The sequence below is a fragment of the Canis lupus genome, chromosome 2 (assembly GCF_003254725.2).
Source record: "Canis lupus dingo isolate Sandy chromosome 2, ASM325472v2, whole genome shotgun sequence".
Lineage (NCBI taxonomy): Eukaryota > Metazoa > Chordata > Mammalia > Carnivora > Canidae > Canis > Canis lupus.
This window is the reverse complement of record NC_064244.1, coordinates 67,637,282-67,651,768: the sequence shown is the minus strand read 5'-3', so window position 1 is coordinate 67,651,768 and position 14,487 is coordinate 67,637,282. Positions and strand designations below refer to the sequence as shown.

Sequence of the window (14,487 nt, the reverse complement as noted above, 5' to 3'; positions counted from 1 at the left end):
CAAATGGTGTGAGATCGGAGTTTCATATTCATTCTTTTGAATGCGGATATCTAGTTGTCCTAGCAATATTTATTTAAAAGACCGTTTGGGGGGAGGAGGTGCCTGGATGGCTCAGCTAGTTGAGCATCTAACTGGATTTCAGCTTGGATCATGATCCTCGGAGCCATGGGATTGAGCCCTAAGTCAGGCTCTGAGCTTGGCAGGGAATCTCCTTGAGTTTCTCTCCCTCTCCTCCCCCTCATGCACACACACTCAGATGCACGCTTTTTTTTGTTTTTGTTTTTTCCTCTCTCTCTAATCTTTTTTTTTTTAAAGCATTAAAATGACTGTTTTTTCCCCATTGAAGAATGATCTTGGCACCCTTGCCCATATTGGCACATCAATTGGCCACAGAGGTAGAGATCTACTACCTTTTTTTTTTTTTTAATTTTTTTAAATTTATTTATGATAGGCACACAGTGAGAGAGAGAGAGGCAGAGACACAGGCAGAGGGAGAAGCAGGCTCCATGCACCGGGAGCCCGATGTGGGACTCGATCCTGGGTCTCCAGGATCGCGCCCTGGGCCAAAGGCAGGCGCCAAACCGCTGCGCCACCCAGGGATCCCCATCTACTACCTTTTGAAGTAGGTATTACTTAAAGGTGATTAATATAATCTTTGGCATGTAGTAGCTACTCAATAATAAGGACTAGCTGACTGGGTTATTTTGGCACCACTAAAGGCTAGTGGTAAGCGATGGGGCTAGAATTTGATCCCACATGTGGGTATCTCTGAATCACATCTTTACCCTGTGCTTATACTGCAGGCTCTCAAGTGGAAATGAGGCTAGCCATTCTAGCTGCCATGCCAGCCACATGTAGTTCTTCAAAGGCTTTCGAGGCTGCGCCCCACATGCCATTTCCCCTGCCATCAACATCCTTTGCTCTCTCCATCTTCCTCCAGGGTGCTCCTGGCAATGACTGTCACTGCAGAGGGAACACTCTCACCCCCTCTTACCTAGGAATATGGCAGCTATTCAAGAAGCCTTGGTGTTTGTCCCTCTTGCTTTCTCTCCTATCACTTCCCACTCCCTGCCCCAAGCTACGAATGAGGGTAAGGATGCATCAGAAGCTGCTAGGGCTCTCTGGCCACTAAGAATGAAACAGATTCAGACCGTGTTTTGTTTCAGGAACAGCAGCCTGAGAGTTGGGACCGAAAAACTTTCTTGCCTGCACATATGCAGAGTTCTGTACCATGTGAATAGGGGGATAGAGGTGGTGTGGTAGTGGAAATGTTTTGCTCAGGTTTTTGAAACTTAAGTACTCCCTGCCTAGTCTCAAACCCTGAAGCTCTGCCCCTCAAGGCTTTGTCCAAAGATCATATCAGAATTAGAATCCATAAAGCAAAATATGGGTTCCCTCTTCTTGATGTCTTTTTGTGTTTTGTGTGAGCCTAAACAAGCTGCTATTTCCTGGCAGTGTCACTGTTAAGTAGTCATTTAAATTTTCCCTCCGTCTATTCCCATTCATTGATTTTGTGACCCCACTTTGTGAAAGAAGGAAGAAGTGACAGAGAAAGTAGGCAGCTCTGCCTGGCTGAGGGAGGAGAGAACTGAATTTGCATGCCTACTGTGTGTCCCTATTTTTGTAAAGGAGGCAGCTGATAGGAGAGGTGAAGTAATTTGCCAACAGTTGTAGAGCAAGTTGTGGCATGTGCCTGTCAACATTTTTTAAACCGAATTCTCTAAGATTCAGTAAGATAACACCATATTTTCACTGATACTGAGACCATTAAGATGTATCAAGTACTGCAAAGAAAGAAAAAATACTGCCAATTAAACCAACATAGTAATTTGTTGTCGTTATCAAGTGTAGGATGCATCCTGATTTCAGGGATGTTAAAATCAGAAAAATATATATTTTAACTACTATTGCATTTTGTCCATTCTTTTTTTTTTTTTTTTTTTTTTAAGATTTTATTTATTTGACAGAGAGTGTGCGCAAGCAGGGGAAAGGGCAGAGGGGGGAGGAGAAGCAGGCTCCCCACTGAGTAGGGAGCCCATCATGAGGCTCGATCACAGCATCCTGGGATCATGGCCTGAGCCTAAGGGAGACACTTAACTGACTGAGCCACCCAGGTGCCTACATGTTGTCAATTCTAACATTGTTTCTTTACTATGTGCCATGCCTTCTCTTCTCCACCTGTAAAGGAGCTATTGTCTTGTTTTTTTTGTGTGTTTTTTGTTTTCTTTTTTGGGGTTTTTTTAAGGATCCTATTTATTTATTCATGAGAGACACAGAGAGAGAGAGAGTGAGAGGCAGAGACACGGGCAGAGGGAGAAGCAGGCTCCCTGCAAGGAGCCTGATGTGGGACTCAGTCCTGGGGCCCGGGATCACACCCAGAGCCAAAGGCAGATGCTCAACTTCTGAGCCACCCAGGCATCTCATATTGTCTTGTTTTTACAGAATGATGAAACTAAGGCCCAGAAAATTACTTACCCAAGGTCATGTAGCTGCTAAGTAGCAGAGTTGGGATTTAAGCATAGGCAGTCTGATTTCAGAGTCTGTGATCAATCTCAACTACTAGATTATGCTGGAATTTAGAAGCAGTTTTGTCAGCCTGAACCATCTCTGGGAGCCTAGGCAGCCATTCTCTATCCTTGAAGGAGGCTTCTTCTGCAGGAATATTATTGCCAGTGCAATAAACATTTGCTGATGCCACTTAGGTCTTTATTCTGGCTGTTCCAGGTCATGGGTCTCCATCAGTGCACAGTGTCTACCTATCAGAAACTCAGTCTAATGGGAGAGAGTAAGTCTTTAATAGTTGCAGTAGTGTGTGGCTGTGCTCTGTTGCTGAACTGATTACCAAGGAGCCTGGGGGAGCTGTCAGAGAAGGCTTAGGAAGCACCAGGCAGGCAGATTAACACAGCACCTTATTAATGGTTTTAAACAGACTAACATCAATTCTGCTGCCTCCAGAGTTAATTTTTCTAGCTTCAGAGCTATCCTCCCCAAGACTCAGTTTCATCATCTGTAAAATGGGGGATTATCATTTATTTCACCACATTGTTGTGAAGATTGCATGAATTCATAATAAACATTCATTGTGACTTATAGTAAGCACCCAGTAAATGTTAGCTATAAATAGAGGCTGGAAGAGAAGTGAGCGCTCATTTTGAAAAGGTAAATGCTAGGCAAAGTATTCAGACTTGATTCTGAAGTTTAGGGAGCTATTTGAAGGCCTTGAGCACGAGAGTGACTTGACCACACCCATGTTTGCCATTGTGCTGGCAACATAGGGAAGGAGGGAAGAGGCAGAAGAGCAGAGCCTCCTGTGCAGTAGCACCTATCCTTGTGGGAGAGTGAAGGGGATATTCTCCCCTCACCTTTCCTGCCTTTTGCTGTCCTCTTGCTCCATGGCCTTTTGGTTTTTACCTTTTTCAGAAAGAATAATCCTCTCTTGTCAGAGATTTGGGCTACTTGAGGGTCGGACGTTAGGCCTTCGCCATGTTAAGGGAGGCTTCCCACATCCTGTGCTTTTAACCCACCTGTGAGTTGGAGACCAGAACCTGCGGTCTCCTCTGATACAAACTTTGTTTTTAAGGAATTGTGAAAGAAGGCTTTGCTTCCTCTGAATGCATGAAGTCTCTGCCTCCATTTTAAGCTCTTAATTCTGTGCTAATTCCGTTGGAATTACCATATGAAGATGCAGTGACCCATTTAATTTTCACAGACAACCCTGTGAAGTGGGGATAATCCTGGGATCCCCTGGGAAATTGACAAATCTGGGTTAGGATGACCACAGGGCCCAAGAGCTGGAGTTTAAACCCAGGTCTCTGCTCTCACTTGACTGCCTCCTGGTCTCTATACCTATAGTGGGCACCAGAAGATCAGCTTACACGGCAAATAGTTCCCAGCTTTGGTGTACAGGATAGGTACCCCTTGCTGCGTTTCCAGATTCCTGAAATTAAGAGAATTGGATTGTTCTAAGCCTTCTCTTTCTCTCTCCAGAATTTTCTTTCCTTTTTTTTTTTTTTTTCCTCTCCAGAATTTTCATGTACCTCTTGCTCTCTGGATTAATAGTCGTTACATGTTTAAAGCTAGCAGGCATCTGATGAATATTTAATAACCTGAGCAGACAGGCTGGATACAGCTGTCTAAGACAGCAGCTGTTGGGGGGAAGGGGAGGAAGTACACTGCCCCACCTAACTACTTGTTCTTTCCTTCCCTGAGCTAGCCCTTGTAGGCCCCTTAGGAACAAAGGCATATGGTGGGCACTGTACCTGAGTCGTGTTCTGGCCTGATTGCTCCCTGGGCTTCCAGAGAAGGCTGCCTTTATGGAACAGACCAAACCGTTTTGGAGGGTAGTGAGCAGATAAGTTCACTGATCTCTAAAGTCAATTTTCTGGGATCTCTGGGTGGCGCAGCGGTTTAGCGCCTGCCTTTGGCCCAGGGCACGATCCTGGAAACCCGGGATCGAATCCCACATCGGGCTCCCGGTGCATGGAGCCTGCTTCTCCCTCTGCCTGTGTCTCTGCCTCTCTCTCTCTGTATGACTATCATAAATAAATAAAAGTTTAAAAAAATAAAAATAAAGTCAATTTTCTGAGGTGTCTGGGTGGCTCAGTCGATTAGGCATCCAAGTCTTGGTTTTGGCTCAGGTCATAATCTTGGGGTCATGAGATTGAGCCCCACGTTGGGCTCCTCGCTCAAAGGGGAGTCTGCTTGAAATGGTCTCCCTCTACCCCCCCACCCCTCAAATAAATAAAATATTTTATATATTTATTTATATATATTTTTTATATATTTATATATGAAAATTAAATCAATTTTCTAGCCCCTAGGCTGAAATTTTTATTTTTTTTTGAAAATTTTTTACTCTAACCTGTTTTAGCACTGCAGCTAATGACATGTTCTTATCCAATTCTGCCAACTGTAGCTCTCTATTCTAAGAGGAGGGAGACTTCTATCTGGAAGGGACTCCAATTTCCTAACCATGCTACTGGTGTTTAGCTTCTTGACATTCCTTGACTACAAACGCAGCAGCCTCTTGGCAGTGGCTCTACTGCTGTGATGAGTATCTTTGGCTACTGTTTTGGGCAGGAGATGGACAAGTAGAAGTTCTCAGATAGGTACACAAGCTATACCAGTGCTTCTCCCTTGCCGAGACCTAGGAAGCTTGTCACTTCAGGAGGCCTTGTCGGTTCCAGGGCAAACTTGGGGAGGATATGGGGACTCCTGAAAAAAGATAACTCATTTGAGAGGTTTCCAGGCAGAATATGAAGCACAGCAGGCTGTCAGCCCAGATCTGTCACCGTGGAACACATTTGCCAGGCATTAGGAGACTACTCCTGTTCTTAAAACTGCATTAAGGTGCCTGAATTAGCCATTCCCTTACAATCTCTGAAGCCTACCTATTCCACCTCAGTCTCTTCTTCCCAGACACTGTGGTGTGAGAACTTGAGATAGAAGAGTTTGGATTTAGATAGAGCTAATTCCTCCCATGGGCTTTTGGCTCCTCCAGCCTTCATGCTTCCCATTCATGGCTCAGCTTTAGGTATAGAACAGGCGCCTCTCATTTCTCAGGAGGCTTTCTGCAGTTAAGAGTTCAGAAACAATCTCTATCTGCCTTTGAGAAAGAAATGCCTTATGCTCTGATAGGATTCATCATAAGATTGTCTCCAGGGATCAATATAAATGGCCCTTTCTTTTTTTTTTTTTTTTTTTTTTTTTTTTTTTTTTAGATTTTATTTATTCATGAGAAAGACAGAGACATAGGCAGAGGGAAAAGCAGGCTCCCCATGGGGAGCCCAATGCGGGACTCAATCCCAGGACCCCAGGATCATGACCTGAGCCAAAGGCAGATGTTCAACCACTGGGCCACCCAGGTATCCCAGATTTATTTATTTTTAGAGAGTGTGTGTGAGTGGGGGCAGGGGCAGAGGGAGAGAGAATCCCCAAGCAGTGTCCCCAGTGGAGCCAATTCGGGGCTTGATCCCATGATCCTGAGATCATGACCTTAGACAAAATCAAGAGTCAGCCACTCAACCAAAGCCACCCAGATGCCCCAATATTATTAAACACATTGGCTAATATATACTGGAACCTCTACTATGTGCTGGACCCTGGAGATTGGTGAATAAACAGTAAAATTAGTCCCTGACTTCATGGAGCTTATATATGAAGAGACAGACACTAAACAGATATTAGTCTCATAAATGACATACATCATTTCAGTTGTGATAAGTGCTGGAAAGAACAGGGTGCTATGAGGACAGACAACAGGCAACCTAGCTCAGGGGTTCTCTTTGAGGAAATGATGTTTAAGCTAACATCTAAAGGAAGAGGTGGCTAGGCAGAGAGTTTGTAAGATGATAAGGACACAAAGCACATTCTAGGTAGAGGGCAGAACCAAGGCAGGTTTGGGGTGAGATAGGAACCTGGACTTTCCTCTGAGGTCAACACTGAAGACTACTGAATGAGACGTCAGAAACAGCATGATTAAATTTTTTTTTAATTTTTTATTTTATTTTACTTATTTATGATAGGCACACAGTGAGAGAGAGAGAGGCAGAGACATAGGCAGAGGGAGAAGCAGGCTCCATGCACCGGGAGCCCAACGTGGGATTTGATCCCGGGTCTCCAGGATCGCGCCCTGGGCCAAAGGCAGACGCCAAACCGCTGTGCCACCCAGGGATCCCCAGCATGATTAAATTTAAATTTCACTTGCTCCTGAGTGGAGAATGGATTATGGATAATGAGGACCTATTAGGAAACTTTGTGTTAATCTAGACAAGAAATGAGAAAGGCCTATAGTAAGTAGGGTGATAGCAGTGAAAATATAGAGAAGTGAGTGGATCCAAAGACTTTTCAGAGCTACAATAAACATAATTTGGCACCGGATTAGCTGTGAGAGAAGAGGGCATGATTAAGGAGGGCTCCCACGTTACTGGCTGGAACACCCAGCAGAATGGGGGTGCCATTTTTTAAAAGAATGAGAGCACTGCTACAGGCTTAGGCATTAGAGCAGGGCCCTGCCCTGTGCCCCAGGCTTGAGATGTGTGTCTCCTACAGATAACCCTGAGTATCTGGGGCTGAGATGAATCCCTCAAAAAGCCAAAAGAGATGGCCCCCTGCACCTAGGATTGAGGTGCTAATAATAGCTGTAAGAAGATGCTGTTTCCTCATTCTCTTTTCCTCCAAAGGTTTTAAAACTCTTTGTTAATCTCTATCTTTTTCACATCTCTGAGAGAGCAGAAATGATTTTCCCCTTCATACATCTGGAGGCCCCAAAGCTTGTATAGCTAAAGGCCCAGAGTGGCCAAGTTGATTCTGCCTTGGATCACTCAGCCCGGCATTGCCAAGGATGGGAGGTGTATAAAGTAAGACTCCATTTTCATTGCCTGACCATCAGCAAAAAGCTCTTAGGCTATGGACTTCTATTGCCTATCCATCTGTGCACCTAGAAACCTGTACCGAATGAAGTAACTAGAGCTGTGCTGTGGGATGGGGAGATTGCAAGGGGGGGGGACACCCTGGCCAAATGGGAGGCTAAGAAGCCCCCTGATAGGGTAATTTCATGTCTCTTCATTCTCTACCTGTGTCTTTGCAGTGATCAGAGGACTCCGGAAACCAGGAGAGCTGCCTGCTGTGTGTCAAGGCTGGCCTGAGGGCATCTGCCGAGCACAGAGAAACCCAGGCCACAAGAGCAACAGTCTTTTCCCACTCCACCTCTTGAGCTGTCTGATTTGCCCACAGAACACCAGCCAGGATTCCCCTAACAGAGTCTCTGAGTCCGGAATGGAGTCCTCAGGGCTGCATGGGGCTGTGATGCTAACAGTTACACCTGCTCAGGACTTGAAAGAGTTGAAGGGGACTGATGGTATCCCAGGCACAGCCTCCCAGATCTGAATAAACTGCCACCTCCCACTGTGTCACTCCCATTTTGCCTGCTTCCCCTTAGCCTCCCCTAGAACTGGCTGGAATACACACCAGCATCACCTATTTCCCACCCTCCCACACTTGTGTTGTGGATGCCAGCCTGGAGGCCCTTGGGCACCTCCAGAGGGCTCTCGGGACAAGACCGCTTGTCACCTCTATTACAGGCGGAGGAAAGCCAAGTGAGGAGGTTTATTTACTTTGAGCAAGTTATTTAACTTCTGAGCCTGTTTTTCTCTTCACAGTTGATTACTTACTTTGCTCAAAGACTACTTTTGCAGGGTAGGGCTTTTCCTATTCACCTCTGTACTATATCCCTTCCCCAACAAATAAAAGATTTGGTCACATGAAGAATGGTCCCACTCTGGTAGCTTCTGTCAGCTTTGGGAAAGACCCAAAGGCCCCTTGTCTAGCTAGTCCTCCTCCTCCAGCTATGTTGAGCTAGCTCTTGGTCCCAACACTTTGTTTTGAAGGACTGGAAAGTCTGTCCTCAGACAGACTTCTAGTTTCCTGCAGCCTGTGGTCTAGGCTGATTTCACATTGAGCTACCTGAGAGGTTAGGGATCTCTAATATTATACTCTTCCTTTAATAAAAATAACTCTTCTGGCCATTTATCCTAACAAAAGAACTGGGAGGACTAAGCCTGAGAAGAAAGACTGTCTGCATCTTCACTGTGCCTGGGGCATTCTGATGAGCTTGGATTCACTCTTAGCAAGATAAGGATGTTGAAATCAGTTGATTTACTTTGGGCAAGTTATTAAACATCTGACCCCATTTTTATTCTCATTTCTGATTATTACTATAAAGAATTACAAATATTTTGAGTGCTTATTAGTATAAACTAGGCACTGCATCAAGTGTTTATGTGCACAATTTTACTTAATCCTCCAATCCATTATACTCATTTTACAGATGAGAAAACAGAAGCTCAAGGAGAATAAACTTGTATGAGGCTAAAAAAAGAAGCTATCATATAGACTTCATAGTCCCTGCTTTTCACCCATTCATACCTTTCACCACAAGTACTTTGAAATACTAAAGCATTTGTGTTTGTGTGAGAGGTTTGTTTATGGTTCAAACCTGGTCCTGGTTTACCCAAGAAAGAGAAGGTTCCTGGGGTGTCAGACTTTCAGTGCCCAGACCAGGCAAGTCCCAGGCAAACTGAGATGAGTTTGTCAAATGTTTGCATGGAGACTCTTGTTTCGGAGCTGGCCACTAAGGTTGCATTTTCCCTGGCTTCTTGGTCCCTTAGGCCTCACCTTGTGGCTAGAGATCCTTTATATATCTAGCATTTGAAGACTTGCTTCAGTTCAGCAGGCAGGGGAGGAGTTTGGGGCAGGGAGTTAGGGATTTGGATGGCATCTGAATGATAAATGGAGGCACAAAGCCTGGGTCACTATCTGAAAGCCCAGTGCTAGTTTCATAAGCAGCCACACCCTCAACCCCCAGATGCGGGATATCTACTTGGGAGCCACGGAATTACAGTAAAGCTCACAGAGCTAAAGCCAAAGCCTACATTCAAATCCTAGCTCATCAGTTGCTGTGTATTTTTCTGGGCCTGTTTACTCCTAAAAGTAGGATAATAATCCCTGTCCACTGAGCAGGATCTGAGAAACAAATGAAATGGGTGTCAAACACCTCTAACACAAGATCTACATAGAATACTTCTCAACACAAATCTTCCTCCTTTTTTCCCGGCTTGTGTTTCTTAACCCAAGTCCTGTCACCTGTCACGTCTGTCACTAACAGCCTCCTCCCTCCTCCCTGTTCCCACTTGCAGCCCTAGGGATCTTTGAGAGCCCTGATCTAGTGGCTTTGGCTGGCCCACCCACCCAGCTGCCCTGCATGTCAGTCACCTCCCCTGCAAGCAGAGAAGGGATGACATCAACCCTCCTCCCTCCCCCATCTGAAGCCTCTGAACTGTTTTGAGCCATAAATATTTTAGCTGGGCCTTTCTCTGGCTGTTGCCAGGGTGATGGGCTCTCAGGGGACTGGGGTGGGAGTGTGGAGGCAGGGCTGGCAGCCCAGGACCTAGCAGCAGAGCTGGCTCTGGAGGGGCCATGATGAAGTCTGGCCAAGAGCCAGTGCTTGCTGCAGCAGTTCTGAAGGCTGTTGCTCTGTCTGCCCGCCTTCCCTTTCCTGGGCCCCTCAGAGTTGTTCCTACTGCTTCCAGGCCCAGCTCTGCCCTTGAGTGCTGTATGATCGTGGGTAAATTGCTAAGTGTCTTTGGGGCTTCATTTTAACACCTGTATCAGAAAAGTCCCTGCCTAACTCAGTACCGGGAAGTAGAGAAGACAAAGCAAAGGAGGTTTTATAAAAATCCTATCAAATACTAGGTTAGTTGTGATTGGAGAAGTTAGGCCCCATAACCCTTTCTGATAGACCTAATCAGAGTCCTAGGGCAGCATGGATGCCACTTTAAAGACTGATCGTCAGGTAGGGTGCTGCCTCTCCTCTCTCCTTCCTCAGGCTGCAGCCCCAGCTCCTTTTCTAAGGTTCCCAGGTCTTGCTGGACTACCTGGTCTGGCACAGGGTGTTCTAGGAAGGAGTTGGGCCCAGTGACTTATGAGAAGAGTTGATGAAAGCCTTTTTTGTTTGAGATACAGAAACTCAGAACCCCCCAGATTAGATCTGGCCTCCATCCTCTACCCCTTGTCCTAGAGATCTTATGTTTGGCCAGCTAAGTTTGTGGCAGCATGCCTCACCCCTCCTTGGGACGAGTCTACTAAAGAAAAGAGAGAGGAGGCACCTGGGTCCATGTCCCACTCACACCATTAAGAAGCTCTGGATTGGGTCCAGGATTCCATATCCTCTGCCCAACCAGGCCCACCACAATTTTCCTGTTGAGCCCAGAGCTCTGATTCCTTTGTATCAAGCTCCCTCTGGTGGTTGCCATATGCATTGCAGGAAAATAAGTGGAACTAAATTGCAGGCCATCCAGAGAGGTGAGATGGTTTGCTTTTATACCAAGGAGACAAGAATCCTTGTCCACAACTCCTAACGACAATCTTTTTTTTTTTCTTTTCTTTTTTTTGAGAGAGAGAGTGAGCGAGTGTATGGGATGTGGGATGAGAGAGAGAGTTCCGGGGATCCCTGGGTGGCTCAGCGGTTTAGCACCTGCCGGCCCAGGGAGTGATCTTGGAGTTCGAAGATCAAGTCCCACATCAGGCTCCCTGCATGGAGCCTGCTTCTCCCTCTGCCTCTCTCTCTGTGTCTCTCATGAATAAATAAAATCTTTAAAAAAGAGAGAGAGTGAGTTCCAAGCAGGCAATACGCCCAGCACAGAGCCCAACTCGGAGCTCCATCTCATGACCCTGAGATCATGATCTGGACCGAAATCAAGAGTCAGACGCTTAACTGACTGAACCACCCAGGTGCCCCTCATTCCATTTCTTATCTAGGACATCTCTCCCACCTGTTTGCTTCTGTCATTAATCATCACAATGACAATGATCCTAATTATACCAGTGAAACAGGCTTAGAAAAGTATAGTCAAATCCAAATTCTTCACTGTATGTAGCATTCAGGAACTTAACCTATTTTTCCAAGCCCATCTTCAATTACTCTCAAGCTGAAATGGACTTGCTCTCCTGCAACATACCTTGCCTCTGGGCCTTTGCTCATGCTGTCCTCTGTATCTTCGCTGCCCACCCTACTCCTGACCAAGTACATTACCTACCAAAATCCTATTTGTTTTTGAACACCTAAGCAAGAAATACAGTATTTTCTAAAGCTTGCATTTATTATCTTTGTAATCAAATACTATAAGAAATGGAAAGACAAACATCTGGATGAGTACAAATGGGTGGGGGCCCTGAGATATGGAAAATTCAGACAGGGAGACTAAGATATACATGGAAGTAAGAACGGCTTAGGAAAGTAGAAGAACACGAAGACATGGATTCTCTTGGAGCTTGTGATAAAAATCAGGTGTAAGTACTCTTGCTGGCAGAAGAAAGAGCAAATCCCTGGGGAGCTGGGACAGCGCTATGGATGACATTTCTTCAAAGTCTTCAGTCTTAAATTCACATTAGTTTTTGTACTTCATAATAGATCTGTTATAATCATAGTAACTAATACTTACATAGCACTTATATTGTGTACCAGGACTATTCTAAGTACTTTACAGACTGATTTTCACCATAATCTCATAAGATAGGTACTAATACTACCTTCACTTTACACTGAGGAAACTGAGGCACAGAGAGGTTAAGGAACTCCCTAAGATCATGAGGCTTGTAAGTGCTGAAGCCAGGATTTTATTCTAAGACTAGCGCAGAGAAGGCATCCTGAATAACTACACTTTAATATTGCCTCATGTTTTCGTGAATAAAACTGATACTCCAGGGTCTCCTGAGTGGTTCAGTAGGTTAAGTGTCTGCCTTCAGCCCGGTCATGATCCCAGAGTTCCAAGTCGGGCTCCCTGCTCAGCAGTGAATCTGCTTCTCCCTCTGCCCATTCACCCAGCTTGTGCTCTCTCTCACTCTTTCTCTCTCTCTCTCTCTCTCTGATAAATAAAACTTTAAAAAAAAAAAAAAAGAAAAAGAAAACTGACACTCCAGAAAGCAGTCCTGTGTTTTATCCTGTGGTTTCAGCACCCTCACAGGGTGCCACTAGAGGTCTACATAATCCAGGTAGAAAACTGCCAATCTAGAGGACAGAATTGCCAGCTATGGCCCCAGAATAACATGACCAAGGAAGAGAGCCCAACTCTTGACACCTAATGACATAGGGCTGGCCTAGAGCCAGTGGCATTTCCTTAAAAATTCAGACTCTTGAAAAAGCCAATAGAGAGTAAGTTAATAAGGAAATAAAGATGCAAAGAAAGGAAGCAAGGGCTTTAAGGTCACAGAACAGCTGAGACATGTAACCACAGATCTGAAAAACAAGAACCTAACCAACATCCTGCCACCTTATGATTCTTTTCCCCAGGGATCCTGTAGGAGGCAGATGTTGAAGACTAAGACCCTAGATATTTCTGCTGGATACTGGAATAGAAGTGTACATTGTTCTGGATTATGTCAGTTGCAGTTGTCAGACACAAAACACAAACTGACTTTTTGTAATAAAAAAGGCCAGGAATGCCTGGGTGGTTCAGTAAGTTTAGGGTCCCACTCTTGATTTCGGCTCACAGTCTCAGGGTCTTGGGATCAAGCCCAGCATCGGCTCTGCACTCAGCTGTGAATCTGCTTAAGATTCTCTCTCTCAGGGATCCCTGGGTGGCGCAGCGGTTTAGCGCCTGCCTTTGGCCCAGGGCGCGATCCTGGAGACCCGGGATCGAATCCCACATCGGGCTCCCGATGCATGGAGCCTGCTTCTCCCTCTGCCTGTGTCTCTGCCTCTCTCTCTCTCTCACTATGTGCCTATCATAAATAAATTAAAAAAAATTAAAAAAAAAAAAAAAAAAAAAAAACTTTAAGATTCTCTCTCTCAGGGCAGCCCAGGTGGCTTAGCGGTTTAGCACCTGCCTTCGGCCCAGGATGTGATCTTGGAGACCCGGAATCGAGTCCCACATCGGGCTCCCTGCATGGAGCCTGCTTCTCCCTCTGCCTGTGTCTCTGCCTCTCTCTCTCTCTCTCTCTCTCTCTCATGAATAAATAAATAAAATCTTTAAAAAAAAGATTCTCTCTCTCTCCCTCTGCCCCACCCCTCTCCTGCTAAAATAGGTAAATAAATCTTAAAAAAACAAACAAAAAAAAACAAAAAACCTCCATAAAGGGTTCAGGTGTGGCTGGATCCAGGGGTTCAAATGATGCTATCAAGACAGTGTCTACCAATTTTTTACTTTTCTATATTTCTTTTATTATCTAAGTTCTATCCCCCTAAAAAGTGGCAACATAGCCACCACAAGCTCCAAGTTTATATCCTGCTTGCTTAACCATCCCAGAGGGGAGGAAATTATTTCCTAATTGTTCCAGCAAAGGTCCTAGGATTGCATTGCATCTCATTTGGCCTGACTGATATCACTACCCCCCCGCACTCCCCACCCCTAACCAGTCATTGTAGCGTGGAGTGGCAGGGTTGGAATGCTTTGATTCGCCAGGCCAGGGTTATCTGCCCACACTGCAACTGCAGAGTAAGGCAGCCCCACCAGACCACATGGACTCAGAGAGAGGAACGAAGGGTAGTTCCCCAAGGGAAAATCAAAGTGTTCTAACCAGAAGGAGGAATGGATGTTGGGCAGACAAAATCAACAGTCAGCCTGTTCAAGATGGGCAAGAGCCACAGATAATGGGTTACGTGTATAGCTGTCCATTTGAGTGGCCTTAAGCTCTTACATGGGGTCACTGGGTTGTATGAATGCCCTCAAATCAATTAAGCAAACATTTCCTGAGTATTTGCCATGTACAAGGTCCAGCACCCTTCTACATAATGGTTGGACAGCAAGACATGCCGTTGTCACCAGCACCACTAAGACAATTACCAGACCCAAGCTACTGCTTCCTCCCATAGGAGCATAACAGGCAAACTCTTATTCCTCTCTCAGAAACCAGCTCTGATGTCATCTTTCATGAAGGCTTCTCTTGATCACCTCCCTGTCAGAGTTAGTCACCTTCCATCCACCTCTGGAC

At 45.4% G+C, this 14,487-nt stretch overlaps 1 protein-coding gene across 3 annotated transcripts in view; it reads left to right on the top strand.

Moving 5' to 3' along the window:
* The window catches only part of KHDRBS1 (KH RNA binding domain containing, signal transduction associated 1), a 39,464-nt gene extending 31,196 nt beyond the window's left edge, over positions 1-8,268 (top strand). The window contains exons 11-12 of one of the 3 annotated variants that reach the window (XR_007407786.1): positions 5,721-5,864; positions 7,589-8,268. The gene's annotated coding sequence lies outside the window, so the exon portion shown is untranslated. Of the gene's footprint in view, positions 1-451; positions 623-5,720; positions 5,865-7,588 lie in introns of all 3 variants that reach the window. The other 2 variants (XR_007407787.1, XR_003136524.3) reach the window with 2 other exon arrangements.
* The last annotated feature ends 6,219 nt before the right edge of the window (positions 8,269-14,487 follow it).